Source organism: Oryx dammah, unplaced genomic scaffold (assembly GCF_014754425.2).
Source record: "Oryx dammah isolate SB20612 unplaced genomic scaffold, SCBI_Odam_1.1 HiC_scaffold_13, whole genome shotgun sequence".
In the NCBI taxonomy this organism is placed as follows: Eukaryota; Metazoa; Chordata; class Mammalia; order Artiodactyla; family Bovidae; genus Oryx; species Oryx dammah.
The window spans coordinates 4,625,696-4,652,568 of NW_024070197.1; the positions used below are offsets into that span (position 1 = coordinate 4,625,696).

At 40.9% G+C, this 26,873-nt stretch overlaps 1 pseudogene; it reads left to right on the top strand.

The window, feature by feature from the left end:
- The first annotated feature begins 729 nt into the window (after positions 1-729).
- On the top strand, positions 730-10,091 carry LOC120873049 (annotated as a pseudogene).
- Positions 10,092-26,873: the final 16,782 nt, after the last annotated feature.

Below are 26,873 nucleotides of genomic sequence, written 5' to 3' on the forward strand. Positions count from 1 at the left end.
GGCCCCGGTCCACTTGCTGTTAATGTTCTACAGTCCATGTCCTTCTCTGGCAGTTCTACCTTCTAACTTGTAGATACCGCTGCTTAAAGTCCTGCATTGCCCAAGCCCCAGGTCCCTGATCCACGAAGAGGTGAAGGAGGCTGTTCTGTATGGAGCTTGGTCAGGGTCTCACCTAAGGTTTGAAGGGGAGGGTCAGTCTAGAACGTGTGGTTTTCACAGGAAAGGCCCCGAGTTCTGAAGAAAAGAATTAAAAAAAAAAAAACCAAACTTCGTTTGATTCTGTGTTCCAGAATCCCTGCTGTGTCAGTGGCCGTAGAGGATTGTGTTTTGTACCTGTTGAGATCCTCCCTCTGTGTGGGGCTGTGTTACTGGGAGCTCGGTGTGTTTTTCTAAGTATTGAACAGCCTCTTCTCAACACTCAGGGGTCACTTCCCAAGACTGATCTTACCTGAGAAGGAAGCCCAGAGGAAGAGGAAAGCAAGGTTCCGAGGTAAGAGGCATAGTCCTTTTGTTTGTTTGTTCTGTCTCTCTTTCCTGAAATGGTCTTTTTTAGGACTTGATAGGCTCCTTAACTTCTGAACGGGTTTGTTTGAACTGACCCATCATCATACCAAGGGACCCATTGCCCTCCTGGCATATAGATGTGACAGAAAACAGAGTATTGCCAACCAAAGAAGCTCAGCCAAACTTTTAAGTCCCGAGTTTTTATTGGGGTTTGGCTACATAGGCATGGTTGATAACACCTCCAGCATTCTCTCCTCCTTAGAGGTTGGGCTAATAAGCCCACCTGGCTCAAAGTCCCAAACTCTAGTCACTTCCTTGGTCTTTGTGAAATGACCAGCCTCTCAACCTGAGTCATTGCCTTATTAAACTAGGGGCCCACATAAGTCATCGTTAGCATAAATTATCAGGGCCCACAGAGAGTAATAAAGCCACTGTAGTCACTAAGGAGATTCCAATAGTGAAAAAACTTAGATTCCAAGAGTAAAATCAAACTTCCAGAACCCTGTGAACCAAAGCATGCTAAATTCTCTTTTTCTTTTTCAATTTTAATATTCATTTAGTTTTGGCTATGCTGGGACTTTGCTGATGCACCTGGGCTTTCTCCGTTGTGATTAGGAGGAGCTAGTATCTTGTGGAGGAGCTCTGGCTCTAAGGCATGAGTTCAGTTGTTGTATTAATAACTGGCAGGCTCTGGAGCAGGTGGACTTCAGTAGTTGTGGCATACTAGCTTAGTTGCTCCGAGATTTGTGGGATCTTCCCTGACCAGGGATGGAACCTGTGTCCCCTGCATTGACAAGCAGATTTCTCACCACGGGACCATCAGGCAAATCCCTAAATTCTTTATTATACAACGTTGAAACCTGAATCTTTCCTTTATGCCCTGTGATATTTTCTCCCCCTCTAATTTTTGATGTTGCTTTGGAAAACCTCACCTGTTGCATGATTACAAAATATTATGTTGCATTTCATGCTACTCTTTTATTTTTCAAAATAATGTCCAAGTCTCTCTTTAGCTGAGCTTCTTTGGCTACCTTGTATCTATTTTGCTTCATTTATTTTAAAATTTCAACTAGTCCATACAGTGATAGCTTCATCTGTAAGTTGGCAGGTTCCCTGTATTTAGGCTTTTGGTGTTTTTTTATATTCAAAATTATGTTAGCTCTCCTAGATACAGCTGAGACTTACATTTGATATATCCATGTTTGTTTTGAGTTTGAAGTGTTTTGAATTTACAGTCACTGAAGTCTTTATGTCACTACATCTTCCAAGTAAAACTTGTGATTTTCAGTCTTTATATGCTTCAGTAAAGTTTTACAGTTTCTTCACATAGGCCTGGAAATGTGTTCTAAATAGGTGTCATGGTATATTTGCTAATAAAATGTAGAATGTTTCTCATATTGTGTTTTTAATTACTATTACTAAAGAGGAAAAATTGTTTTCAGTGTACCCAGTAAAGAATCTGCCTGCCAATGCAGGAGACCTAGGTTTGATCCCTGGGTGGGGAAGGTCCCCTGGAGAAGGAAATGGCAACCCACTCCAGTATTCTTGCCTGGGAAATCCCATGGACCGAGGAGCTTGGCAGGCTACAGCCCATGGGGTCACAAAGAGTTGGACATGATTGATGTGACTTAGAACACATTCATGCATAATTAGAAATTGCTATTTTACCATAAATGCTAAAATACACATATTCTTTTTTTAAAAAAAGATAAACATATTTCTTCCAAAAGATCTGTTGTTATTCACAGAAGATTTACTTTTACCTTATGTGTGTTTATGTGCATGTGTGTATGCAAGCAAAACCTAGGGTATATATTAAACCCATCATCATTTTATGAATATTTTTATTTATTCTAACCTTTGAAAATTGTACTTACATATTTTCCATGGCCTTAGATTGTTTCATTTTATTAAATGAATATATGGTTCCATTTTACTATATATATGTATGAATATGTTCATATGATTTGATCGATTAATTTTCTTGTTTTTTGTATTCTTCACAATAAAGAAACTTCTATGAACTTTCATTAGAGTTATCCCTGTGTATTTGCCTGTGTTTTATTAGTTAAAGTCTAGAGTACATAAAGTGAAGTAAATTTAAGCTATTTAAGGAATGTTTATTAAATATTTGCAAAAAGGTAGGGCAACATTTTTTATTTTAAATTATTTCTGTTGCACATCCAAGACTCTGTAAAAACTCTCAGAAAGATATATAGTATATCCTAAATAGTTAAAATGATTGTTGCTGCTGAGATGCTATCCTATTAGATCTGTAAAATTTGTAAAACACTTGAAGTTCAAAAGTAAATATGAATGCTTATCTTAGTATTGTCCTTCCTTACCGTTCAAAACAGTCATTCATGAAGGAGAATTTCAACATTACTAGTTAAAAGAAGCTTGTTAAAAATACTAAGAAGAAAAATAAGGTTGTTAAAATAAATGGCACATTTGTCCCACTCAAGAACTCTTGGATCACAGTATGCTTTTTAAAAATATTACCTGTTTCCTTTATAGGCAACGCATCCTGTGTGATACAAATACAACACTCAAAAATAAATATGCCAATGTTGATCTGATTATTTTATCATTTCTCTTCCAGATCAGAATAGTTTCTGAAATGATTTGTGGGCCATAGGTCATTTCTTCTTGGGTTAGAAATATGGTGGAAATATTACTGTGTAAAAGTCATAGTATCGTATAACACCAGACCCTCTCCTGTATCGAAATCAGTTCTGTGAACTTGCTGTTGTCGTCTTTGGGCACGTTAGGAAGTCTTCTCAGTCACATGGCACGTGTACTTTGTATTTCAGGGACAGCTGATGTTCCAGGATGTGACCACAGATTTCACTCAAGAGGAGTGGGAATGCCTGGATCTTGGTCAACGGGAATTGTTCAGGGATGTGATGTTAGAGAACTATAGGAACTTGGCCACTTTGGGTGAGGATAACTTCTTTCCAGAATCCCTTATTTACTGTCAAGGATTTGCTTCCTGCATTTCTAGAATGTCTCTTGGAATCTTCTGCTTCTTATAATAGCACTTCAGATCCCTGATTTCCATGGGAAAATGGGAATTTGTGAGTTTAGAAGGAAGACTTCATGATGATTTATTATGATTCCAATTTATTTCTTTCTTAATGTAATCTGCCTGCTTCCTCTAAGTTAGTGCTAATTCTGTACGTTCTGTGGTATAAAATGATGCTACCTTCCTCTTCAAATCAAATTTCCACTACTTACTTTTGCCTTGTAGCACATGACCAGAATTTCAGAATATGATTTTTATGTAGTAAGTGTTGTATGCTGCTGCTGCTAAGTCACTTCAGTTGTGACTGACTTTGTGCGACCTCATAGAGACCAGCCCACCAGGCTCCCCCATCCCTGGGATTCTCCAGGCAAGAATACTGGAGTGGGTTGCCATTTTCTTCTCCAGTGCATGAAAAGTGAAAATGAAGTCATCCTGTCCAACTCTTCACAACCCCATGGACTTTAGCCTACCAGGCTCCTCTGTCCTTAGGATTCTCCTGGCAAGAATACTGGATTGCATTGCCATTTTCTTCTCCCTACTGTTGTATATGTGCTTTCAAAAAAGTATTTGAGGAAATCACTTTCTAGGCTGTCTTCACATTCTATCATACATTCTCTCCTCACCTAGATACATACTAGATTGGAAAGTGAAGGATCTCTAGCAAAACATATATTCCTTTCTCTGATGAACAGGCCTTGCGGTTTCTAAGCCAGACCTTGTCACTTTTCTGGAGCAAATGAAGGAGCCCAGGAATATAAAGAGAATGAAGACAGTGGCCCTATATCCAGGTACGTGTGAATGGATGGAGCCGATGACTCAGGTGAGAGGTCCAAGTATCAGTGAGGAAGTCATTGCCATGTAGTTTGGGAAGATCTGCTTCATTGGAAATCATTTTGGAGAAGTCTGGATTTATTTCTGTTGCTGTCATAGACAGCTGTCACCTGCCCCATTCTGTTTGTTAAACCATCATGAATTTTTCCATGTTGATTACCTTTCTCTTTCACAGTGAGAACTAAAATGCCCTTCTTGGATTGTGACAACTTGCATGAATTGGTTGCTGTTTCATTTCTTGAGGGCCCTAGTAAAACTGTGCACATTTCTGAGTAAACATGATGCTCCTTTTAAAGTTTGTTTCCACCTCTAGACAGAAGTGTGTGGTTATAGACAAACTGAGAAGGTTCTAGGGGTGCTGGGGACAGTTTTTTGTTTTTCTGATTTATAATTCCTAAAACACTGGAAGCTACAGATATGATTTGACAGATTTTAGACTCAAATCACTTCTTTGCTGTATAAAGCAAAACCTCCCTAAAATGGGCTTCCCTGGTGGCTCAGATATAAAGAATCTGCCTGCATTGCAGGAGACCTGGCTTTAATCCCTGCGCCAGGAAGATCCCCTGGAGAAGGGAATGGCAACCAACTTCAGTATTCTTCCTTGGAAATTTCCATGTAGAGTGGAGCCTGGAAGTCTGCAGTCCATGAGATCACAAACAGTTGGATGTGACTGAGGGACTAACACTCTCACTTTCTTTTCCCTAAAATGGGAGAATGCAAATCTCAGGGTTACTTTCAAGTTTCATTTTTCTTTAAATGAACTCAATGTTAAATATCTTAAGTGCATTTGCCCTAATTCTTCAATGCTAAAATACTTTAATATATTCAGTTAACTCAAAGAGTTTAAATAAATTCTCATGAGATCCTAGAAGATTCTCCACCATATTTTTAATTGTTGTTTCTCACTCTTAAGATTTTTAGATTATATGAAGACATCTTTTTTAAAAGTTCTTATTGGAATATAATTGTTTTACAATGTTGTCTTGCTGTACATCAAAGAGAATCAGTCGTATGTACATATATCAGTTCTCTTTTAGATTTCCTTGCAGTTAGGACTCCACACAGCATTGGTAGACTTCCCTAGGTTCTCACCATATTTTCAAAGTCCCATTTCTTAAGTACTGCAGCATTATTAAGGTTGTCTTGTTTGTTATCAGCTTCTCTGGACTTCATCCTATATCTCCTCACTTTCTGACTCATTGTATGTCAATATCATTTATGATTTTTACATTCAAATATCCAATAGAATATGCTCAAATAAGAACAGAGGTGGGAAGAAGTGGATTAAAGAAACATTAGGCACCTACTGTTTGTCAAAATGTTTGTTGCCAGCACAAACTGGAATCAAGATTGCCAGGAGAAATATCAATAAGCTTAGATGTGCAGATGATACGGCCATTATGGCAGAAAGTGAAGAGGAACTAAAGAGCCTGTTAATGAAGGTGAAAAACGAGAGTGAAAAAGCTGGCTTAAAACTCACCATTCAAAAAAGTAAGACCGTGGCCTCTGATCCCATCTTTTCATGGCAAATAGATGGCAAAACAATGGAATCAGTGAGAGAGTTTCTTTTCCTGGGCTCCAGGATCACTGCAAGTCATGAAATGAAAAGATGCTAGCTCCTTGGAAGAAAAACTTTGACAAACCTAGACAGTATATTAAAAAGCAGAGACATTACTGACAAAGGTCAATATAGGTAAGCTACTTATTTTTCTGTAGTCATGTATGGATGTAAGAGTTAAACCATAAAGAAAGCTGAGCACCAAAGAGTTGATGCTTGTAAATTGTATTGTTGGAGAAGACTCTCAAGAGTCCCTTGGACTGCAAGGAGATCCAACCAGTCGATGCAAAAGGACATCAGTCCTGAATATTAATTGGAAGGACTGATGCTGAAGCTGAAGCTCCAGTAGTTTGGCCACCTGATGCAAAGAAGTGACTCATTGGAAAAATCCCTAATGCTGGGAGAGACTGAAGGCAGGAGGAGAAGGGGACGACAGAGGATGAGATGGTTGGATGGCATCACCGACTCAGTGAACATGAGTTTGAGCAAGGTCCGGGAGTTGGTAATGGACAGGGAAGCCTGGCGTGCTGCAGTCTATGGGGTCACAAAGAGTTGGACATGACTGAGCGACTAAATTAAATTGAAGAGGAAAGTTAATCATTACACTGACTAATATCGCCTCTTCATTTATTGGTTCCTGTAGGGTTTAGCTTGTTCCCTCCTCTACAGCATATTTCTCTGTATGATCATTTTGTGCAATTTTCTGTGTTTGTGTTCTGTGTTATGAAAGCTGCAGAATCCTAGTTTTTCCTTCTGGTGTCTGTCCCCTGGAGTATGAGGTTGGTCCATAAGCTTGTGTCCTTATCCCCTTGATACGGGGTGTGATTGCTGTTATTGAACCTGAGCCTGCCCTGGATATTGAGGGGAGTTTCCCACTGCTCTCTGGTTGTCACTGCCCTGTCAGAGGTGGAGTCTGCTCCCCGGTTGGTGGAAGAGTCCCCAGATCTGTTTCTTTGCTTTGTTTCTGATCTGTGGTGGAGGCAGGTGGGATTGTAGCACACCCACTGGGAGAGAAGCCACTGAGGATTGCTCCTCTGGGGATGTTCACCTCTGGGTGTGCTCTGTCACCTTTTGCACATTGTGTGAGTCTCATGTGACCCTGTGTTGGTACTGCTCCTGGCCCCACCTTAATCATGGCTTTGCTGGCACATAGCCCTGGGGTCTCTCAGATGTTGTTTTCACCAGGTCACCAGCATAGACCCACTGAAATCAGGGCCCAGGATTGCATTCATCATGGAACTGGATCCACTGTGGTGATGTGGAGGCAGCTCAGATTCCAGCCTGGCCCCGTCCTCTCATGTTCAAGCCTACAAAGTCTAGAGCTGCTAAAGCTACACCTGCTGTGACTGGGTGAGGGGGGGTAGGGTCCTGCTTTTCCATTCAAATGCTCTTAAGGGGCTGAGGATACAAAGCCAGTTGTGGGTGTAAAAGCATTGTTTGTGCAGCTGTGAAGAGAGATTTCAGCTTTTCTTCCTTAACCCTGGGGCTAGCTGTGCTTTCAGCTCCATCTGCGCATGTGGCCTACCCACAGGTGTCTGTTCCAGAGGCTTCCCCAGAGCACAGGAGTCTGCTGATAGTAGAGGAGGTTCTTGCGGGGAGGCCTGGCTGGGCTCAGTAGAGTCCACCTGAGTGAATGCCCTTCCTGGATGCTGGCGAGGCAGGGGCCAGCACAGGCAGAGAGGGGCTGCGGTGGGGTTCTTCTTTCATCATCAGTCAGCAATGGCGCTATGCTGTCTGGTGGTTCAAGCTTCTGCGACAACATCCCCATTTATAGAGCACCTCCCTCCCCACCTTTCCTGTGGAATGTCTCCTCACAGCCCACAGCGGTCCTCTGCCTGGGTCTGCTCTCCAGACCCCACATTTAGCACCCAGCCCTTGTCTGCAGTGGTGGACGCCCTCTCAGGCTGGGTGGGCAGGGCAGGGGTCAGTACATCTCACACTGTCCTGCTGCCACAGACTGTTGCTGTGCTCTCTTCCCACAGAGGATGAGGCTCCCCTTCTGTCTCAAGTGGGCGCCCCCCACCGGTGAGGAGCTTCCCCAGATGTGGAGGCCTCTCCTCTCTTCAGATGCCCCCAGGGTTGCAGGTCCCACTCCACTTCTTTCCTGTCCCTTTTCCCTCTTATTTCTCCTGTCCTACCTGTCAAAGCAGGAATCTTTCCTGACCTTTTCTTTGTCCATGGCTTGTGTTCACCAGGGGCTCTGTGAAAATTCTTCTATTTCTGATGTATTCTTGTTGTGTTTGTGGAGAGAGATGAACTCCCATCTCTGCCTGATCCTCTGGCATCTTGATCCTTCTGTCTCTATTTTATTTTTAAACAAGCAAAGGATTCATCACTTTTCTTTAAATCTTTAAGGATATTCACTGAGAATAATAGGTAAAGTAACTTGTTATTTGGTATCTTTCAGCTTTGTCTCCTCAAGACACCCAGGATTTGATGCCAAAGAATCCGGGGTTAGAAGATGTGTTCCCAAAAGCAAACCTAGGAAAATATGAAGTATTTCACCTCAGAAATTTGCATTTAATGAAAGACTGGGAACATACGAGGGCATATGAAAGACAGAGAGGATGTTTATATGGACATAAAGAAACTGAGATAGTTACACATAAGGCATACATTACTGCAAAAAGAAATGAGCAACGCAAGTCAAATTGGGGAGAACACCAACTTCAGTCTTCAAAATCTGATGAGAACTGTCAGTTTTTAAGAAAAGATCTCTATCCTTTTTTGAAACATACTTGTTCTCTGAAAGGAAATGTGGAAAGCCCAGAAGGTAATCTAGTCTCTCCTACAAATACTCATTCAAACAATACTCAATATAGCCTTAGATTAAGCAAATATTCAAGCATGTCTGAACACCAGAAATTTAAAAATGAGGGGGAAAACTCAAAATATAATCAATTTGAGGGATTTGTGAGCAGAGGGTCATTATTCTTCCACCAACAGCTATTTTCTCCCCATGCCAAAATGTGTAATGTTGCTAATAATGGAAGAGATATAATCCAACCGTCATTGTTCAATACATCCCATGATATGGTTAATATGGAAGAACTTTCGATATGTAATGAAATGAAATGAGTCAACCCTCAAGTAAGAGGTCCAGCCCCAATAATTGCAAGAGTATTTATGATGGAGTGAGAGGGTATTCAGGCAATAAAGCTGGGTATAAGGTTGAAAGAGACTCAAACCTTATGAAACATCAGGGACCTGAATCTTCACACAGGGATTCAAAAAGTAATAAATGTAGAAACATCTTTTATCAGATGTCAGGTCTTTCTCTATATAAGAGTACTCATACTGGAGAGAAGACTTATACTTGTAGTGAATATGATAACATTTCTAATCAGTCTTCAGAACTGGTTCAACAGCAGACTATTCAAAAAGTCACAGAAAGAAAACAAGTGTAAGATATGTGGGACAGTCTTTAATAACTCATCCGATCTAAGTAGACATAGGAAAATTCATACAGAAAGGAAACCTTTCAAGTGTACAGAATGTAGCAAAGCATTTATCCGTTGCTCACATCTTACTCGATATCAGCGAATTCATACAGGCGAGAGACCTTGTCATTGTACAGAATGTGGTCAAACCTTTATTCGAAGTTCAACATTAACTGCACATATTCAAATCCATACTGGGGAGAAACCATACAAATGTGAAGAATGTGGCAAAACCTTTATTACAAGTTCAAATCTTACTCAACATCACTGAATTCGTATGGGGGAGAGATGTTTTAAATGTATGGACTATGGCAAGGCCTTTATCAACAGTTCTTGTCTTACTAAACATCAGTGAATCCATACTGGGGAGAGATCGTATAAATGCATCGAATGTGGCAAAGCCTTTAAGCAGAACTCAATTCTTACTACACATTTGCGAGTTCATACTGGAGAGAAACCTTATAAATGTGCAGAATGTGGCAAAGCTTTTAGTCATAGTGGTCATCTCACTAAACATCTCAGAACACACTGGAGAGTGATGGAACAAGTGATGGAAGATATTTGCCCTAAACATACATCAGAAAATAAGAATTTATACAAGAAACCTATGAAAATGTTGTAACAAATGTCAAAAATGTTTAATCAAAAATCAAATTGAAATAAATATCAGATACTGCATACTAGAAAGTATTTCATCAATCCTCTTTTCTAAATTTTCTCTGAAGGAGAATTAATGTAGAGAACAATCCATAGTTAAAAAAATATAGAAAATGGATATATTAGCCAGAATCATGAGATGATGGTTAATGGTTAGAAAGCTACTCTTATTAGCAATGTATCTTTGTTTACAATGACTTGATTTGAGATTAGTTGAAAAGCAAAATGAATGTAATTCAATGCTCCAATAATCCATACTATGCTTTGTTTCTAGTGTGAATGAAAAAAGATTTTTGACGGTTTATGCTTCAAAGATTAACCTTTTTATGTTGTGTTGCAACCATTTCTATTTATTCTCCATTAGAAGATGAAGAATACTGTAATGTAAAATGTACAATGAACATCTAAACAGAGATGTTTGTCATTGATATGAAATATACTGGGAGGTTGCCATGATGTGTAAGAGGTTGGTTCTATTTTTTTTTTTAATATTTATTTATTTGGCTGCATCAGATCTTAGTTGCAACATGTGGGATCTATTTCCCTGACCAGGGATTAATCCCAGACCCCCTGCATTGGGAATGTGGAGTCCTTACCACTGGACCACCAGGGAACTTCTCCAAATGTTGGTTCTAAATTTTCAATAGTTACATCACTTGAATTGTAAGAACACAATCACAGTTCACTACAGTATTGATTTATCTTTATAATATCAACATAAGGGAAGTATATTATTTGACAATGTTGAAATAAAGACAGCTTTTGTAATAATCTAGAAATGTATTAGAAACCCTTTCCAGCAAAGGCATGTAATTAGTGTATTTCTTGTTTACTAAGTGTTTCCTAGGCTTTGTTTTGTAAGTCATAAAAATAATGATCCTCACATCATTTTATCAGAAAAATGAGTATCTTTCTCTGTAATTTTAATCTGATTTAATCATGGATCATACTATGGATTGTAAAATGTTTAATTTCAACCTTGTGTGAAATTAATACATGGTTATTAATGAAAGTGAATGGTTTCTAGCATTTCAATTGATTGTAATGAATGAAGTGTTAAGACTGTGATCAGCAGTCTTACTCAAGCCTAGGGTCTACTTCACAGGCCCCCTTCAATGACACCCTCACAGAGCTCACCAGAATCCTGCTCATCTTGGTCTGGGACGAATCCACCCTCAGTCTGCGGAGCCCAGAGCAATTCACCCAGGGTCATTTATAAGCCTGAGCCCCACGTGCCGTGCCTGGTTCTAGCATTGACCTCCCACAGGGTCCCTCAAGGCTTGCTGTGAATTCTCTCATAAACTCACCAGCTTCAATTTTCCTTTCTTCTTCTGTTGAACTAAGACTTTCCATGGGATCATTTTAGCAAATATATATATAACAAAGTCACAGGAAGGATAATTAAAAAGCATGATTACAAAATTCTGAACAAAAGATTCATAAAGTTTTACCCCATGTAAAATTCTCAGCACGTCTCTCATCTGGGCTTAAAGGAACTGTTTTCTCATGCCTTTGACATACATTGAATCCAATATATAAATATCTAAAGGTACATACATTAGCAGTAAGAAAACTAATATAGAATGTGCGAGTGTACGTATATTGGTGCATATTTATTTAAAGAATTTGGGAATGATAGATCAAAAGGGAGAACTTCAGCATTGCAGATGATTTACCAAGAACTTAGAGTTGTCAACTAATCTCTTTTGTCGACTCATCATGGAATTCATTTCCTTACATGTCAAGAGGTTCCGTTTGTTAAGGAATTTCCACACTGTCCTCCCTAGTTGCTGCACCAGCTTCCATTCCCTTCAGTCATGTAGGAGGTTCCCTGATCTCCATAGCCTCTTCAGCCTTTATTATACCATTAATGGGCTTTTTGATAATAGTTATTCTGACTGGAATGAGGTGATACCTCATTGTAGTTTTGTTTTCCATTTCTTAATAATTAGAGATGCTGAGTGTCTTTCATTCACCTCTTGCCCATCTAAATGTCTTCTTTAGAGATATGAGGTCTTGGCCCAATTTTTGATTGAGTTATTTTTGTCTCTGATATTTTTTAATTTTAAATTTTTGTCTGTGGCTGTGTGCAGGCTTCCTCTAGTTGTGGTGCATGGGCTTCTCATTGCAGTGGCTTTTTTTGTGAAGCACAGCTCTAGGTGTCAGTAGTTGCAGCACACAGGCTCAGTAGTTGTGGCACACAGGCTAAGTTGCCCTGCAGCATGTGGTTCCTGGGCCAGCGTTCAAACCCATGTCCCCTGCACTTGCTGGCAGATTTGTATCCACTGGGCAATTGTTTTACAATTTTTTTCTTTTGAGATGTATATATTTTTTGTTTTTGAGTTTTTTAATCTTTTTAAAATTTTCCAATTGATGGATAATTGCCTTACAGAATTTTGTTGTTTTCTGTCAAACATGAACAAGAACCAGCCGTAGGTACACCCGTGTCCCCTCCCTTCTGAGCCTCCCTCCCATGTCCCTCCCCATCCCACCCTCCTAGACTGTTAGAGTTCTGTGTTCCTTTCTGCTGTACAACATTGTCAATCAGCCATAAGTGTTGAGGCAGTCTGAGTGTGAGTTGGAAAAGAATTTCCAGACACACGGCATTTCAGAAAGGAGTGAGTTTATTAAAAACAAAGGGCAGAGATAAAGCAGGCACTGTGAGTGCAACGGGCCCACATCCGGACAGAACAGGGGATGCCGACAGTTTCCATGGGCTAATAGCCAATTTTTACAGCTTCAAAGCAAAATTCCTGCTGCATGGTTGACGTTAGGTGATTGGTTGGGGCACTAGAGGGTGCTTACTGGAGTGAGCATCTTTGCCCCACTGGGAGTCAGGAAGCTTGGTAGTGACTATCATTGGGCTTTTGTAAAAGGTTACAAAGGGGCTTAGTCAGCTTTGAAAGTGTCCTTCATTCTGAGCTCTACTTCTGTGTTCTTGGTGCAAGGCTTTGCCTCTGTGGCCTTGGGGCAGCGTGCCACAAATAACAGTAGCCATGATCTATATTGTGTTGATTGTGTTGTTCCACTGGGCAGTCATAGAAAGTGGAACCAAAACACTGAGAATGATGCTGAAGATCCAGCAGAGGATACTGAAGGTGCCCACATATTTGGGAGCTTTTCTCTTAAGCTCTGCCCACCTGGAGTCACTGGGAATGATGATCACGTGAAAGACACTCAAGAGGAAGATGGTGCCAATGGACACATCTCTGCCGACTCTTTGAATGTAAAAAGCAAGTGTGCGTCCAAATTTTACTGATGAACTGTGAACTGTTTCAACCCCAAAGCTGCCAGTGTTTCAGGAATTCCTTTCAAATGAACAACTAAGAGTTTGGCTAGAGTCACATGCTTGAGAATCCAATCTGTGGACTGACATTTGCTTCCTCCTAAATAAAGGGAGAGAAAATGGTAAATAAGACAGAAACTCCCCATAATCCCTGCGGTAGTCTGCAATAAAAACATCACTCCTATTGCCAAATTCTCAGGGCCATTCTGTCAAATCCCAGGAACTGATAACCTTCTTCTGAGCCAGAGAATCCTGCATGAGAAGATGAGGCAGAACTCTGTACCATGTCAACTGGAATTGATACTCTTTAGTATTTTTCATTTACCTTAGATCCCACTGAAAAAGAATTATTTATATTTCTTCCTGTAAAACAAGTGTCTGATATTTGAATGTGTAACAGTGAAAAAACTTAAAGAAATATCAATGAGGATTTAAAAGTCATGGCCTGGTGGTTCAATGGTAAAGCTTCCACGTGCCAAGTAGGAGACCAGTGTTCGATCCCTGGGTAAGGAACAAATGAGTGTAATATCAGTAAAGATACCATGATTATATTTTAAAATACATAAGATGATTTTTAAGTTCACACAGGGTAAAGATAAGATAAGAGTAAAAATATTCAGGAAACAATATTAAACCATATCATTTAGTTACAATAAATTAAAGTCTGATACTAAAGTAGAAATAGGTGGATGTGAATTGATAATTTCAGTATAATGGTGGGAAGGAGGATAAATAGTACATTACAAATCAGTAGTGAAAAGATGATTTTTTTTTCAACAAATGAGTTAGAATAATAGCGACTATCTTCCCAACTTTGTACATACCAAGTGAATCAGTTTTTAAAAAATCTTTGTAAAACATACATAACATGAAATTATAAAAACAAATAAAAGTCATGTATATAATAGATCCTTTATATACATCAAAATTCTTGCCAGGATGAGTATTTCATTGAACCATAAGTAGCAGTGAGGTTAATACAGGTTATAGATTTGTAAAAATTTAAAGACTTTTTATTAAAAAGGTGGAAATTAGAACTTAGTTTGCTTCTGCTAAGTCGCTTCAGTGGTGTCTGACTCTGTGCGGCAGCCCACCAGGCTCCCCCGTCCTGGGATTCTCCAGGAAAGAACACTGGAGTGGGTTGCCATTTCCTTCTACAACTTAGTTCAGTTCAGTTCAGTTACTCAGTTGTGACCGACTCTGCAACCCCATGGATTGCAGCACACCAGGCTTCCCTGTCCATCACAAACTCCCAGAGTTTGCTCAAACTCGAATCCATTGAGTCAGTGATGCCATCCAACCATCATCTTCTGTCGTCCCCTTCTCCTCCCTTCAATCTTTCTCAGCATCAGGGTATTTTCCAATAAGTTCTTTGCATCAGGTGGCCAGAAGTATTGGAGCTTCAGTATCAGCCTTCCAGTGAACATTCAGGACTGATCTCCTTTAGGATGAACTGGTTGGATCTCCTTGCTATCCGAGGGACTCTTGAGAGTCTTCTCCAACACCACAGTTGAAAAGCATCAGTTCTTCAGCACTCAGTTTTCTTTATGGTCTAACTCTCACATCCATACATGACTACCGGAATAACCATAGCTCTGACTATACAGACTTATGTTAGTAAAGTAATGACTCCATTTTTAATATGCTCTCTAGGTTGGTTATTGCTTTTCTTCCAAGGAACAAGCATCTTTTAAATTCATGACTGCAGTGAATATCTAGTGATTTTGGAGCCCAAGGAAATAAAGTCTGTCATTGTTTCCATTCTTTCTCCATCTATTTACCATGAAATCATGGGACTGCATTTCATGATCTTCATCTATTGAATGCTGAGTTTGAAGCCAGCTTTTCCACTCTCCTCTTTCACTTTCTTTTTTTTTGTTTGTTTGTTTTTTTTTTCCTCTTTCACTTTCATCAAGAGACTCTTTAGTTCCTCTTCACTTTCTGCCCTAAGGGTGGTGTCATCTACATATCTGAGGCTATTGATATTTCTCCCAGCAGTCTTGATTCCAGTTTGTGCCTCATCCAGGCACAAATTTCGCCAGATGTACTCTGTATTTAAGTTAAATAAACAATGTGAGAACATACAGCCTTGATGTACTCCTTTTGAAATGTGGAACCAGTCTGTTGTTCCATCTCCAGCTCTAACTGTTGTTTCTTGACCTGCATACTGATTTTTCAGGAGACTGCTAAGGTGTTCTGGCTTTCCCATCTCTTTAAGAATTTTCCAGTTTCTTATGAGTCACACAAATGCTTTAACATAGTCAATGAAGCAGATGTTTTTCTGGAACTCTCTTTCTTTTTCTATGATCCAAGGGATGTTGGCAATGTGATCTTTGGTTCCTTTGCCTTTTCTAAATCGAGCTTGAACATCTGGAAGTTCTTGGTTTACATACTATTGAAACCTGGCTTGGAGAATTCCGAGCACTACTTTGCTAGCATGTGACATGAGTGCAACAACTGTGCTTCAGTTTGACCATCCTTTGGCATTGCCTTTCTTTGAGATTAGAATGAAAACTGGCTTTTTCCAGTCCTGTGGCCAGGGCTGAGTTTTCCAAATTTGCTGGCACATTGAGTGCAGCATCATATTTTAGGATTTGAAATAGCTCAGCTAGAATTCCAAAACCTCCTGTAGCTTTGTAAATCATGCTTCCTAAGGCTCACTTGACGTTGCACTCCAGGATGTTTGAATCTAGGTGACTGATCACACCATCGTGGATATCTGAGCCATTAAGATATTTTTTGTATAGTTCTTCTGTGTATGTTTGCCACCTCTTCTTAATATCTTCTGCTTCTGTTAGGTCCATACCGTTTCTGTCCTTTATTGTGAACTTGACTTGATTTATAAAATAATTGTATTTATTCACATTGATATTAATGTATTTTACAAAAGTGGTTATGTTTTAAAATAAAAGATATACGTATACATATATGTTGCCATGCCTTGTCATTTAATTTTAAGTTTGATAGTATTTTTAAACATATTTGGGTAACAAGTTTTCGTTTATCTTCAAATAGTTACTATTAAGTCAATAGGGAGTATGGATAAATTTTATGCATCTAATAAAATGTAGATATACTGAAAGAAGTAGAAAGTATGAGCCATTCAGTCATCTTCAGTCATGTCCAGTCATGTCCAACTCTTTGTGACTCCATGGACAGTAGCCCGCCATGTTCTTCTGTCCATGGGATTCTCCAAGCAAGAATACTGGAGTGGGTTGCCATTTCTACTCCAGGGGATCTTCCTGACCCAGGGATTGAATATGAGTCTCCTGAATCTCAGGATTCTTTACTGTCTGAACCACCAGGGACGCCCTGATTGTAGTCTAATTTAGAGGCCTGCTCTATGGCAGGGCTTCCGTGATAGCTCAGTTGATAAAGAATCCTCCTGCAATGCAGAAAACCCAGGGTGGATTCCTGGCTTGGGAAGATCCCTTGGAGAAGGGAAAGGCTACCCCCTCCAGTATTCTGGCCTAGAGAACTCCATGGACTGTATCGTCCATGGGGTTGCAAAGTGTCAGATATGACTGAGCCACTTTCACATTTCGATGACAAATTTTATTTTTTATTAAAAGCTATATAATTATACAAACATATAAATTATATATGTATAAGCTCCAAATCACTGCAGATGGTGATTGCAGGCATGAATTTAAAAGACGCTTACTCCTTGGAAGAAAAGTTATGACCAACCTAGATAGCATATTGAAAAGCAGAGACATTACTTTGCCAACAAAGGTCTGTCTAGTCAACCCTATGGTTTTTCCAGTGGTCATGTATGGATGTGAGAGTTGGACTGTGAAGAAAGCTGAGCGTCGAAGAATTGATGTTTTTGAACTGTGGTGTTGGAGAAGACTCTTGAGAGTCCTTTGGACTTCAAGGAGATCCAACCAGTCCATTCTAAAGGAGATCAGCCCTGGATGTTCTTTGGAAGAAATGATGCTAAAGCTGAAACTCCAGTACTTTGGCCACCTCATGCGAAGAGTTGACTCATTGGAAAAGACTCTGATGCTGGGAGGGATTGGGGTCAGGAGGAGAAGGGGGCAACAGAGGATGAGATGGCTGGATGGCATCACTGACTCGATGGACGTAAGTCTGAGTGAACTCCGGGAGTTGGTGATGAACAAGGAGGCCTGGCATGCTGCGATTCATGAGGTCGCAAAAAGTCAGACACGACTGAGCGACTGAAATGAACTGAAATGAAGTATATATAATTTATATATAAATTAAAAACTATATAAATTATACAGAGTGAAGTATGTCAGAAAGAGAACTATAAATACCATATACTAACACATCTATGGAATCTAGCAAGATGGTATGAAAGAATTTAGTTGCAGGGCCACAGTGGAGAAACAGACATAGAGAATAGACTTATGGACATGGGGAGAGGGGAGCAGAGGGTGAGATGTATGGAGAGAGTAACATGGAAACTTACATTACCACATGTAAAATAGGTAGCCAGTGGGAATTTGCTGAATGTCTCAGGAAACTCAAATAGGGGCTCTTTATCAACTTACAGGGGTGCAATTAGGGAGGGAGATGGGAGGAATGTTCAAGTAGGAGGGGATATATGTATGTTGATGCTAAAGCTGAAGCTCCAGTACTTTGGCCACCTCATGAGAAGAGTTGACTCATTGGTAAAGACTCTGATGCTGGGAGGGATTGGGGGCAGGAGGAGAAGGGGATGACCGAGGATGAGATGGCTGGATGGCATCACGGACTCGATGGGCGTGAGTCTGAGTGAACCCCGGGAGATGGCGATGGACAGGGAGGCCTGGCGTGCTGCGATTCATGGGGTCACAAAGAGTCGGACACGACTGAGCGACTGAACTGAACTGAATGGCTGATTCATGTTGAGGTTTGACAGAGAATAAAATTCTGTAAATCAATTATCTTTCAATTAAAAAATAAAATTTTTAAATGTTTAAAAAAAGTTTTGACATATTTGGTTTTCAAATGCACTCTAAGCTCTTTACTTGCTTGGTGACAGAAATACTAATTGTTTTTTTGACAGGAATTGAATAAATATCTACTAGTCATGGGAGACTAAAACCTAAACAATCATACTTAGAAACAACAATTTGTGATTAACTGGTGTGACATAGAAAATAAAGGTGACTAATTCCAAGTCACAAACTGATCTGTTAATGTGACATTAAAAGTATTAAGTGGTCAAGTAAAAAAATAAATAAATAGATAAATAATATAAAAAATAAAAGTATTAAGTGGAAGTCAAGATTTCTGAAACATTAATACATCATATTTAAAGAAAATGACATATTTAAAAAGTAATTTTTATTTTGTAAAATGAAGTTACACAAGTATAAATTTTGAAAATATTTTCAAATCAGAGAATAGGACAAACTATGATATATGCCTGATAGCTGCCATATGAAACCCATTTCTGAAGTTACTTTTGGAAAATGGTCTGACCTAAATCAGCCAGCTATGGATGTTCTTAGTAGGAAACAATGTCTTTGCTAAGCAATTTATAAATTCCAGAGTTAGAGAAGGTATTTCTACCACTTCCGGTAGCTCAGATGGCAGAGAACATGCCTACAATGCAGGAGACCAGGGTTTAATCCCTTGGTCAGAAAGATCCCCTGGAGAAGGAACTGGCTACCCACTCTACTATTCTTGCCTGGAGACTTCCATGGATAAATGAGCCTGGCTGGCTGCAGTCCATGGCATTGCAACACGTCAGATAGGACTGATGGACTAAGCACACAATTGTCAACTGTATACACTGTTTCTATAAAAGATCATTCCTATAGATTTATTTTTATTAATCATGGAGGTGCTGTTGGCACACATATAGTAACCATAAAAATGTATGATTTCTGTAAGGTACTCCATGATTTCACATATATCTCTGCAATTCCAGTCATTAGTTACATTAAACCTCAGATTTCATATCGCTTGGATTCTACAATAACAATCACTGTCACAAAAATTATACTGTGATTTCCTTGGTGGTCCAGTGACTAAGACACCTCGCTCTCAATGCTAGCTGCAGTGACAGCGAGAGTAGGTGGGTGGGGGGTGAGTGTCAGGATTGGGGGGAGGTGCCTAGGTTTGATCCCTGGTCAGGGAACTAGATCCCATATGCCACGTGTAAGGTCCAGTACAGCCAAATAAATAAATATTTTTCAAAAAGAATTACACTAAGATACATTAGGAGGCATTGGCAGCTGACATCTGGTAGCACCTAATCTCTCTTTAATAGCTCCATTTAATTTTTGAATTATTCCTCCTTCCAGTGCTGCTTTGGCACTAGATTACTTTGACCCAGAAGACTTCCTTTTTCCTCTGTGGTCACCAACCCAGACTCCCCGAAGCACCTGTTTCTTGCAGATTCTTGCCCTCAGTCTAAAACAGAAAATACTCACTTGATGTCCTCACATTGCCCAGAGACTAGATTCAAGGTGCTGGTCATGGCAAGCTGCTCCTGTGACAGGGAGGGAGGCAGCCAGACCCCTAGATATGGGTTTGTGATTTTGTACCTCACGTCCCCTCAGAACTGCAGTTATCTTTACACCTGTAGTTGTGATGTGAAACAGGCTTGGGGAACTGAGATTGTCTGTGAAAACCTTTATTGCTCAGTTGCTAATGAAAAAACAACAAATAAAAGTTTGTAGCGATCATCTCCAAAGTGACCCTTGAAATGCTTGAGGAAGGTTCTATTCCCTTTGGTCCCTGGAGACAGATGGGGACTCACATGGAAGCAGTAGTAAATACTGAAGTCTAACAAAGGAAGGACATCTTTTTGTGGGTTTTAGTTCTAAAAGGTCTTGTAGGTCTTCATAGAACCATTCAACTTCAGCTTCTTCAGTGTTACTGGTTGGGGCATAGACTTGGATTACTGTGATATTGAATGGCTTGCCTTGGAAAGGAACAGAGATCATTCTGTCGTTTTTGAGGTTGCAATCAAGTACTGTATTTAGGACTCTTTTGTTGACCATGATGGCTAATCCATTTCTTCTAAGGGATTCCTGGCCACAGTAGTACAAATAATGCTGAGTTCAATTCACCGATTCCAGTCCATTTTAGTTCCTTGATTCCCAGAATGTCGACGTTCACTCTTGCCATCTCCTGTTTGACCACTTCCAATTTGCCTTGATTCATGGAACTGACATTCCAGGTTCCTATGCAATATTGCTCTTTACAGCATTGGACCTTGCTTCTATCACCAGTCAGATCAACAACTGGGTATTGTTTTTGCTTTGGCTCCATCCCTTTATTCTTTCTGGAGTTATTTCTCCACTGATCTCCAGTAACATATTGGGCACCTACCGACCTGGAGAGTTCCTCTTTCAGTATCCTATCATTTTTCCTTTTCACACAGTTCATGGGGTTCTCAAGGGAAGAATACTGAAGTGGTTTGCGATTCCCTTCACCAGTGGACCACATTCTGTCAGGGGACTGGAATGCAAAAGTATGAAGTCAAGAAACACCTGGAGTAACGGAAATATGGCCTTGGAATACGGAATGAAGCAGGGCAAAGGCAAATAGAGTTTTGCCAAGAGAATGCACTGGTCATAGCAAACACCCTCTTCCAACAACACAAGAGAAGACTCTACACATAGACATCACCAGATGGTCAACACTGAAATCAGACTGATTATATTCTTTGCAGCCAAAGATGGAGAAGCTCTATACAGTCAGCAAAAAAAAAAAAAAAAAAATCAGGACGTGACTGTGGCTTAGATCATGAACTCCTTATTGCCACATTCAGACTTAAATTGAAGAAAGTAGGGAAAACCACTAGACCATTCAGGTATGACCTAAATCAAATCCCTTATGACTATACAGTGGAAATGAGAAATAGATTTAAGGGCCTAGATCTGATAGATAGAGTGCTGATGAACTATGGACTGAGGTTCATGACATTGAACAGGAGACAGGGATCAAGACCATCTCCATGGAAAAGAAATGCAAAGAAGCAAAATGGCTGTCTGGCGAGGCCTTACAAATAGCTGTGAAAAGATGAGAAGTGAAAAGCAAAGGAGAAAAAGAAAGATATAAGCACCTCAATGCAGAGTTCCAAAGAATAGCAAGAAGAGATAAGAAAGCCTTCTTCAGCAGTCAATGCAAAGAAATAAAGGAAAACAACAGAATGGGAAAGACTAGAGATCTCTTCAAGAAAATTAGAGATACCAAGGGAACATTTCATGCAAAGATGGGCTCGATAAAGGACAGAAATTGTATGGACCCAACAGAAGCAGAAGATATTAAGAAGAGGTGGCGAGAAAACACAGAATAACTGTACACAAATAATCTTCATGACCAAGATAATCACGATGGTGTGATCACTCACCTAGAGCCAGACATCTTGGAATGTGAAGTCAAGTGGGCCTTAGAAAGCATCACTATGGACAAATCTAGTGGATGTGACGGAATTCCAGGTGAGCTATTTCAAATCCTCAAAGATGATGCTGTGAAAGTGTTGCACTCAATATGCCAGCAAAATTGGAAAACTCAGCAGTGGCCACAGGACTGGAAAAGGTCAGTTTTCATTCCAATCCCAAAGAAAGGCAATGCCAAAGAATGCTCAAACTACCACACGATTGCACTCATACCACACTCTAGTAAAATAATGCTCAAAATTCTCCAAGCCAGGCTTCAGCAATACATGAACCGCGAACTTTCAGGTGTTCAAGCTGGTTTTAGAAAAGGCAGAGGAACCAGAGATCAAATTGCCAACATCTGCTGGATCATCAAAAAAGCAAGAAAGTTCCAGAAAAACATATATTTCTGTTTTATTGACTATGCCAAAGCCTTTGACAGTGTGGATTGCAATAAACTGTGGAAAATTCTGAAAGAGATGGGAATTCCAGACCACCTGACCTGCCTCTTGAGAAACCTATATGCAGGTCAGGAAGCAACAGTTAGAACAGGACATGGAACAACAGACTGGTTCCAAATGGGAAAAGGAGTACGTCAAGGCTGTATATTGTCACCCTGCTTATTTAACTTCTACACAGAGGACATCATGAGAAACGCTGGGTTGGAAGAAGCACAAGCTGGAATCAAGATTGCCGGGAGAAATATCAATAACCTCAGATATGCAGATGACACCACCCTTATGGCAGAAAGTGAAGAGGAACATAAAAGCCTCTTGATGAAAGTGAAAGAGGAGAGCGAAAAGGCTTAAAGCTCAACATTCAGAAAACGAAGATCATGGCATCTGGTCCCATCACTTCATGGGAAATAGATGGGGAAACAGTGGAAACAGTGTCAGACTTTGTTTTGGTGGGCTCCAAAAATCACTGCAGTTGGTGATTGCAGTCATGAAATTAAAAGACGCTTCTTGGAAGGAAAGTTATGACCAACCTAGAGACGTTACTTTGCCAACAAAGGTCCGTCTAATCAAGGCTATGGTTTTTCCAGTAGTCATGTATGGATTTGGGTTGGACTGTGAAAGCTGAGTGCTGAAGAATTGATGCTTTTGAACTGTGGTGTTTGGAGAAGACTCTTGAGAGTCTCTTGGACTGCAAGGAGATCCAACCAGTCCATTCTGAAGGAGATCAGTCCTGGGTGTTCTTTGGAAGGAATGATGCTACAGCTGAAACTCCAGTACTTTGGCCACCTCATGCGAAAAGTTGACTCATTGGGAAAGACTCTGATGCTGGGAGGGATTGGGGGCAGGAGGAAAAGGGGATGACGGAGGATGAGATGGCTGGATGGCATCACCGACTTGCTGGACATGAATTTGTGTGAACTCCGGGAGTTGGTGATGGAGAGGGAGGCCTGGCGTGCTGCAATTCATGGGGTCGTAAAGAGTCGGACACAACTGAGTGACTGAACTGAACTGAACTGAGCTGAACAAATGAAGTGAATTTTATGTCTCTGCCTGTGTAGTTTGTATCTATGCAATGTGTTTCTACCCAAAACGAGTTATTTCCTATTCTGAAATGCTGAACTCTGCCTCCATTTATATTATGAGTAGAAAAATGGAGCCAAAGCACCTGTGAGGGATTTTCAAGAATTTCTCCTTCTGTCATTTTACAAAGGTGAAATTTTCATACCTCATTGTCTGAAATGTCTTAGAAGTTCTCAAAAAGAATCTTGAGGCGAATAACCCCTGTTTATAGTTAGGGTTCAATGTCTGATAGATAGAAATTCATATATAATTTCAACTGTAGCCTGCAATAGCAGGTACACCTGAGTGCCAACTCCCTAGAGAATATTCTCCTAGTTCTTAGTCATCAAAGTCATATTGAGAACAATAGGTTCCAGCAGGGAACTGTAAGATTTGACATACTGATACTTTTGTCATGAAAATAAGTATCAATATCCTCTACTTAGAATTTGTCCCCACTCACAGATACTTAAGAAAGATATTTTCTTTTCATTTTTGTTCACACCCCAAAGCATGGGGAACCTTAGTTTTCTGGCTAGGGAAGTTTCTGCATAGGAAAAAAAGAAAGCGAATATTGCTCAGTGGTGTCCGACTCTTTGCAACCACATGGAGTGTCCGTGGAATTCTTCAGGCCAGAATACTGGAGTGGGTAACCTTTCCCTTCTCTAGGTGATCTTCCCAACCCAAGGATCGAACCCAGTTCTCCTGCATTGCAGCCGGATTCTTTACCAGCTGAGCCACCAGGGAAGCCCTGCATCGGAAGGTGGGGTCTTAATCATTGGACTGCCAGGGGAGCTCCTAAACACATTTTCTTTAATAAGTAATTTATTAGCTTGACATACATTTTCCTTTATATTGTAATGATTAATGCTTTCTGTGTGAGAAATGTTTAAAACTTCAACTCTGAGATCTTAACTCCCCGACCAGGGATTGAACCCACTTAACCTACAGTGAATGCACAGTGTCTTAACCACTAGACTACCAGGGAAGTTGTTAATCTCACACTGAAAGAGAAAGGTGTACTCTCCTGGGATACAATTGTCTGTGGGCCTCTCACTGTTTTTCCTGTCTTCTCTTACCTCTTCTCCCGATTATCGTTTCAAGGACTGGGTGAAGAGGAGGAGGGTAGGAAAGAAGGCCAACATTGGGGGAGGGTGTTTGGGAAGCTAAGTGCAGAGCAGTTGGTGTGATCCACGTTTCCCATTTGGCTACTTTCATGCCCAGTTTTAGCACAAAAAGTCCTGCTTCTTGGAAACTTGTTCAGTCCTGGAAGAAGCAGGGCAACTGGTTGCTTCAGGAACAGCAATTAACAGGGGCAATCTGTATATCAACAGATTCTGGCAGAAGTAACAGTATGTCATTTATGTGGTTGCGTTATAAACGACAATGTGGATTCCGGTCTCCCTCTTTCTTTCTGGAATCACTTCCTAAGAGAAAAGCTAGCTGCCCTGATGTAAGCAGATCTCTGGTTATGTTAGGTAAGTAAAACAGGGAAAAGGAGTCCAAAATGGCGGTGGCTACAGACAAGGAAGGGAAAAGCCTGCAAACATAAAACAAAAGAAGGTCCAAAGACCCGAGTGAGGACCTCAGGTAAAACACTCCTGGCTGGCCCAATTTACATAAGACAGGCCCAGAGAGAGATAAACATATAAATAGTGGAGCCAGAGCCAGCTCTCTCTCTCTTTCCTGCTCGCTGGGGCGCTCTTCTTCTCGTGTCTTTAGATCGACGCACCCTCACGCCTCAAAGATGGATTTTTCTGCTATTTTCTAAATAAAATAGAGCTGTAACACTGAGCTGTAACACTGATTTGTCTAAGAGCTATAACACAGTCCATTCGAGACCTGAGAGCTATAACACGGTCTGTCCAAGACCTGAGAGCTGTGACACGCCTAGAGGTCTTTAATGTTCGTCACTCCAAATCTTTGTTGTGAAGAGACAAAAAATTGAAAAACATACAGTCGCGCGACAGTTACAATTACTGAGGCTTCCTCCTGTTAGGTAGGTAGAATAGAAAATAGGAGTCCAAAATAGCGGTCGCTAAAAGAGAAGAAAACGATCATGGCATCTGGTCCCATCACTTCATGGGAAATAGATGGGGAAACAGTAGAAACAGTGTAGACTTTATTTTGGGGGGCTCCAAAATCACTGCAGATGGTGACTGCAGCCATGAAATTAAAAGATGCTTACTCCTTGGAAGAAAACTTATGACCAACCTGGATAGTATATTCAAAAGCAGAGACATTACTTTGCTGACTAAGGTCCGTCAAGGCTATGGTTTTTCCTGTGGTCATGTATGGATCTGAGAGTTGGACTGTGAAGAAAGCTGAGCGCCGAAGAATTGATGCTTTTGAACTGTGGTGTTGGAGAAGATTCTTGAGAGTCCCTTGGACTTCAAGGAGATCCAATCAGTCCATTCTGAAGGAGATCATCGCTGGGGTTTCTTTTGAAGGAATGATGCTAAAGCTGAAGCTCCAGTACTTTGGCCACTTCATGCGAAGAGTTCACTCATTGGAAAAGACTGATGCTGGGAGGGATTGGGGGCAGGAGGAGAAGGGGACGACTGAGGATGAGATGGCTGGATGGCATCACGGACTCGATGGACATGAGTCTGAGTGAACTCCGGAAGATGGTGATGGACAGGGAGTCCTGGCGTGCTGCGATTCATGGGGTCACAAAGAGTCGGACACGACTGAGCGACTGAACTGAACTGAACTGAAAAGACAGGGAAGGGAAAAGCCCACGAAAATAGAACAAAGGAAGGTCTGAGGACTGGAGTGACAACTTCGGGTAGAACAGCAAACCTGGCTAAGCCCAGTTTGCATAGCGCAGGACCAGGGGGAAGGGAAAAAACACACACACACACACACACACACAAAAGAGGAGCCAAAGGGCTCTCTCTCTCCCCCACGCCCTGGGGCGCTCTTCTCTTTGAGTCTTTGGGTTGACTCGCCCTCACTCCTCGAAGATGGAATTTCCTATTATCTAAATAAAGCAGAGCTGTAACACTGATTTGTCTAGGGGCTATAACACGGTCCATTTGAGACCTGAGAGCTATAACACGGTCTGTCCAAGAGCCGAGAGCTGTGACACGCCGAGGAGGGCTTTAATGTCCGTCACTCCAAATCTTTGTTGTGACGAGACAGAATCGAGGAGCCTACACTCGCGTGACACTCTCAACGGATCATCTGAGTGATTACATTCTACTTTTCTTCACTGAGGAGACACCCATCTTCACACACTCACACAAAGGGCTTTTGAATTTTCCCCGTTTTTCAACTTCTGAAAACATCTCGGCTTCCCTTAGAGGCAGCTCTCAAAATTCTTCTCTTTTGCATTAAGTTGTGTGCAACATTGGAGAAGGAAATGGCAACCCACTCCAGTATTCTTGCCTGGAGAATCCCATGGACAGAGGAGCTTGGTAAGCTACAGTCCGTGGGGTCTCAGTGTGAAACATTAACTTAGAACAAGCAGGAAGCAGCTCTGCTCCAGAGGAAATCAAAGAGATTTAAAGGCATCAAAAGGGAGAGAAATTGAAGCACAGCTAGACAGAAGGACCATCAGACCCAAACCTGACAGGGGCGGGGTGAGTGGAGGAAAAGCTCCGCCCCCACTGGCCCGCCCCTACACACCTGCGCTTCCGGCCTCTTCCCACCCTCTCTCCCTTACGCTGCTCTCCTTGGCCGCGGGGTAGCGCACTCACCTTCCTTTC